The sequence below is a fragment of the Mandrillus leucophaeus genome, unplaced genomic scaffold (genome assembly GCF_000951045.1).
Source record: "Mandrillus leucophaeus isolate KB7577 unplaced genomic scaffold, Mleu.le_1.0 Scaffold222, whole genome shotgun sequence".
Lineage (NCBI taxonomy): Eukaryota > Metazoa > Chordata > Mammalia > Primates > Cercopithecidae > Mandrillus > Mandrillus leucophaeus.
The window spans coordinates 2162715-2168483 of record NW_012102277.1 but is presented as its reverse complement, the minus strand read 5'-3'; the positions used below and the strand labels follow the sequence as shown (position 1 = coordinate 2168483).

The 5769-nt window shown below is 40.5% G+C and overlaps 1 protein-coding gene across 1 annotated transcript in view; it reads right to left on the bottom strand.

The window, feature by feature from the left end:
- The window catches only part of GALNT10 (polypeptide N-acetylgalactosaminyltransferase 10), a 341115-nt gene that overhangs the window by 297912 nt on the left and 37434 nt on the right, over window positions 1-5769 (bottom strand). The gene's annotated exons all lie outside the window — the stretch shown is intronic.

The window sequence follows — 5769 nt, the reverse complement described above, 5'->3', positions numbered from 1 at the left end:
GAGCAGCAAGATCCCCTTTTGCCCAAAGGAAAGTTTAAACGGAGCCCTGAGACAGAAAAGAGAAAAAAAGCAAGTTGCTCCAGTCCATGGATGAAAATGGGGACAGGGTCACTGTGCCCCATTCACTCAGATGATGCCCATCTCCCTTCACTCATACAACAGAGGTAGCAGCACAGATTAAAAACCCTGAGCTCCTTTATCTTCCCCACTTTATAATGGACAACCTTCCCAGGCTCCTGCTGCAGTACCTACCTGGCAGTCCTTTGTATTCATCTGGGCCATCTGGGGCTCAGTGCTGCCCTAGGCTGAAGGACCAGTTCTTCCTGAGAAAAAAAGGAAGCTTAGAGGCCATGACCAGCAGCGATGACTTGCTGATTCCTTGTTCTATGCCTTCGCCTCACTGCCAAGGGCATAAACTTTGAAGTCAGAGGTTTGAATCCTTGCTCTGTCACTTAAAGCTGTGTGATCTTGGGCAAGTCACTTAACCTCTCTGAATCTCTGTTTCCTCTTCCATAAAATGGACATCGTTCTCACATCTCAGGCTTGTGTAAAGAGTCAAGGGGTTACTAAACGGCAGGAGTAGCAAAGGCATGTGCCTAAGTGGCCCAGGAAGGTTACAGAGATGAGTGATGGCTAAGTGGTGGCAAGCAAGGGAGCACAGCCTTGAAGAAGCAGCCACCACTCAGTTCTAGCCAGTTGTTCCTGGTGGGAAGGCAGGTTCAGCAAATGCCATTTTCCCAAATGTCCAGGAAAAAACCACCATCCCCAAATTAGAGTTGTATATAAAACTAACTTTTAGACCTTGACAACTAATTTCCAGTTTGTAAGCCAAATGAAATACACATGGAGGGCCAGGGGCTTGTAACCACAGGTGCCAAGTGACAATCGCTGGTACCTAGGAGTACATGATCATGCTTCCTCTACCTTCTCCCCTTGTCACTATGTCCTGTCTGCCTGGTGAGCTCTGAGTTTTCCTTCTGGGAGGATGAAGAGATCTCTGTAAGCATGCCCAGCTGAGCCTGGGTCTCCAGCCACAGGTGCCCTGACCTTCCCCACGCTTTGGTGTGTTTCCTTTTGGACACTTCCAGGTGGGGTGAAGGCAGCTCAGCAGCTTCAGGGTGTGTGGGGGGCCAGGAAGGAAAGCGGCTTCAAAAGTGCTGTCTCCACTTCCTGCCTCCTAAATTCAAAGCCAGCCTCTGAAGGAGTGAAGGATCTTTGCTCTGGGTACCTGAACCATGTTGTAGCAGGATTAATCATCCTCTCAGAAAGGAACTCTCTGGGGTGCCAGTGGTGTCCTTGGAAGATACGTGTCTAGCGTTGGTCCAGCTGCCTTTCACGTCCCTGTGCTGGTGGGTGTGTGTGTGTGTGTGTGTGTGTGTGTGTGTTAGCAAGGCCAGGGTAGGGACACAAGGAGATTGGTCTTTATTTTTTTCCTTCCTTCCTTTCTGTCCTCCTTCTCCTCTTTTTTATTTCCCCCCTAACAAAAGTCTTTCGTAGAAATGACATACTCATATATACTTTTTCCTAACAATAGGCTTTTGTAGAAATGATATCTACTCACTGAAAAAAAATTTCACTCAGAAAATTTAAAGAAAAAAGCAAAAACAAAATGAAACAGAAAACATCGCTTCCTAGAAAAATTACTGACAACTCGGTATCTTCCCAGATGTCTCTTTATATATAGATAAACTGATACAGAAATGAGTATTTAATTTTACATAGTTGGGCTCATAAAATATCTGTGCAGTTGTGCAATATGCTGTTTCTGCTCAAAGTGCATGTTGGCAGTGTATTCAGATCTGCACAGTGGCTGCAGTTGCAGAATCTTTCAGGGATGTGGCATAGATTTATTTATCAGGTCCCCTGTTGTGAAGATGCACACACTCTCTTTCTCGGCCCCCAGAGATTCTCTAAACTCAGAACATATCACTTCCCCTGCATGGATATCAGTACAGCTTCCTAACTGGCCTTCTGGCCACCAGGCCTCCCTGAAAATCCATGTTCCACACTGCAGCCAGATCGAGCTGTTAACCATGCCCATCAGGTCATGCCACTCCTCTGCCTAAAACCCTGGAATCTCTTCACATCGCTCTTAAAACCCAAACCCTTAACCACAGCCCAACATGACTAACAGTTTCATGATCTAGGCCTCCCTACCTGGCTTCCTCCCACCTCTTCTCCTGCCAGTCCAAGATCATCCATTCCTGCCTCAGAACCTCTGTGCTCACAGCTGTGCTGGCGACCTTTCCCCCAGACCTTTGCTAACTGGCTTTTTTGCCACTCAGGTCTCAGCACTCAGGGGTCCTTCCTCACTCGGTCAATGCTGATCCTCTCTTCCTTGCCAGTCGTTGTGCCATTGCTCTGTTTTAAAATTTTCTTTAAAACACTTCTTTCTATGTGAAATTATCTTATTGATTTGTTTCCATGTTTATTGGAAACAAAAAGTTTGTTTAACTTTGATTATTATTGATAACTTATTTTTCCTGGTTACAGTCTCCTTTTCTGTTAGATCACATGTTTAATAACTTTTAATTGTATGATACATATTGTGAATGCTACATTGTTCAGATTCTGGAATTTGATGTCTTCCTTTAAAGAGTTTTGTGTTTTTTGGGGGTCAGGGTGAGGAACAGGCAGCTAATTTACTAGCCTATCAAAAGCTTCATCCTTTAAAGTCTTGTGTGTTTGTTTTTTTAAGCATTGTAAAGATGTGTCTAAATTAGTTCTTTCTCTGGAACTAGAATAGCCCTATACTGTAAGCTGTGGCTTTTCTAGAATCTCAGTTGAATGCCTAGGGTGTTAGCAGATCTCTCCACTCTGGACAATCAGAACTCATATGTCACCCAGAACTGTGACTTGGGAATCTGCATTCAGCTTTCAATTCCTCTGTAGCTATTCTCTGCCAGCCTTTGCAGAATCTAGTCCTGTGCATTTATTTTGTAACATTTGGCTAAAGACCTAAGGGGACCCCCACCCACCAATGCAGATTTCAGAGCTCTTTCTCTGCGCAAGTCCTTCATGTCTGGTACCCAGACCTGCAATTCCAACTGGCTTAGCAACCTTGATCTAATCTGTGCCTGCTCATCTCTGCAGAACTTCTATGCTCTGCTTGAAGTTCACCTCTCTGTGTTGTACGGTCTGGAGCAGTGCCTTCTAGTAGAAAGCCAGGGCAACTATTTTAAATGTTGCACAACTGCAACATTTAAAAATAGTTACTTTAATATTTTGTGATTGGGGAAGGGCTGGTCCAATCCCAGTTATTATAGCATGACTTGAAGCAGAAGTTGTATTTTTTATTTTTAGGAATTGCTTTTTGTAATTTAAGTTTGTAATTGTATTAAATATTTACATGATTCCAAGTCAAATCTACAAAATAAGATTATCCACAGCAATCTAGCTTGTAATTCTGTACCTTCTACTCTATTCTCTTTATCTCTCTATATGTAGCAATTTAAAATAATGGTGATGGTTTATTTTTTATTCTTTCTTTTTAATATAAGCAGGTGTGTGTGTCTGTGTATGTTTCATATTCACCCTTTACTTACACAGTAGTACACTCTAAATACTTTCCTCTAGCTTGCATTTTTTAAATGTAACTATGTATTCTCATGATCATTCCACACTAGTATAAAGAGATAGTGCTCATTCCTCCATTACAGTTGCATAGTCCTCAATTGTGAGAATGTCTAACTTGTCCTGGTTTGCCCAGGATTTCCCAGTTTTAGCATTGAAAGTTCTAGACAAATCAAGCAGGTTGGTTACCCAGTATGAGAATATTATAGTTTGTTCAATTAGTCTTTCTTGGATAGAGATTTAGATTGTTTCCAATCTTTTAACACCACAAATAGTTCTTCAGTGAATAGCCGTGTGCATACATCTCTCCATATTTTACCAGTGTATTTTTGTGTTGTATTTTTTAAAAATAGGATTGCTGGTTCAAAGGTAAATGTGTATGTAATTTTTCCAGATATCGTCAAATTCTTCTCCATAGGGATTGTATAATTTTGCATTTATACCGGTAGATCTCGAGAGACTATTTCTTCAGAGATTTACCAGCAGAGAATTTGTTCAACTTTTAGCTTTTTCCAGTTGAATAAGTGTGAAGTTATACCCCCAGATATAGTTTTAAAATGTACACTTTTCTTATTATGAGCAAGTTTGAGTATATTTCATAAGGTTAAGAGCCACTTGCACTTCTTTCTCTGTGGACTGTTGGTACAATTCTGCCGCCTATTTTTATATAGGTTTATTGAACATTTTCCTCTCCAATTTTAGAAACTCTTTATGTATTAGATATATGAATTCTTTCTCTGTGACATAAGCTGTAAATATTATTCCCAGTTGGTCATTTATCTTTACCCTTTGTTTGTAACATCTTTTGCTATACAAAAATTTTTTTGAATGAAATCAATTTATCTATATTTTCTCTTACTGCTTATAGATTTTGAATATAGTTAGTAATGATTTCTCCATTCCCAGGCTGTAGAGGAAGCCAACTATGCTTTCTTCCAGTACTTATATGGTTTCATATTCTTACGCTTACATTTCTGATCCATTTGGCATTTATCTTGGTGAATGACAGGAGGAATGAATCCAATTTTAGCTTTTTTAATATGACTGTATGACTCTCTAATTATCTCAATATCTAAAAGTCTATTACTTTCCCACTGATCTGCGCTGTTGCCATTATAATATTTTATATTTGCATATGCAGTTGGGTCTTTTTCTGATTTTCTTATTCTGTTTCATTTCACTTATAGAGGCTTTATAGCATGCTTTAGTATCTGTTAGGGTAAGCCTTCCTTTTTGTTCTTCCTTTTTGATTTTCCTCACTATTCTGACTTGTTGTTATTCCTAATGAACTTTATAATCAATTTGTTCAGCTAAGGAAAAAAAAAAAAAAACCTGATGGTATTTTCATTGGGATTGCCTAGAGTTTATAAATTAACTTATGGACAATTATCATTTTTATGATGTTAATTCTATCTAAGAACACAGTATCAGATGACATTTTTTACGACCTCACCAGATTAGGGAGTTGACAAAATGCTCTGTGTAATCATGCGGCCAAGGACCACTGGGTCTTACAACTCCTCCTGAACCCATGCATATGCTACCTCCTCCAGGTAGCCTGCTTTGTTTTCTAGGGAAATGGTCTCTCCATACTCTACATACCTCATGGTTCACATTCACAATTTTGACCATAGGTTCTATCTGTATATATGTATACTCTATTTTCCCTTCTGGGCTAAGAGTTCTCTGGGAACTGGGTATGTATTGTATATCACAATAATACTAATAAATGCTAAGCTAAGAGTAGGGTCTCTGAGCTGAGCCCTTCATATCCGTTTTCTCACCGCCTTTCCCAGTTACCTCACAGCCAAAGCTAGCCTGTGTGCTTGGTCAGCCTGGGAATTTAAAAAATTCCAGTTTAGTTGCCAACATTTAAAAATTCTGAGATTTAACCCCAAAATATAAATGTTCAGATTCTTTAACAGTAAAAGAAGTTGGCCAGGCACAGTGGCTTATGCCTGTAATAGCACTTTGGAAGGCTGAGGTAGGTGGATCGCTTGAGCCTGGGAATTCAAGACTAGCCTGGGAAACATGACAAAACCCTGTCTCTACAAAAAATACAAAAACTAGATGGGTGTGGTGGTGCACACCTGTATTCCTAGCTACTCAGGAGGCTGAGGTGGGAGGATCAACTAAGCCTGGGAGGTTGAGGCTGCAGTGAGCTTTGAGTACGCCACTGCTCCAGCCTGGGCGATA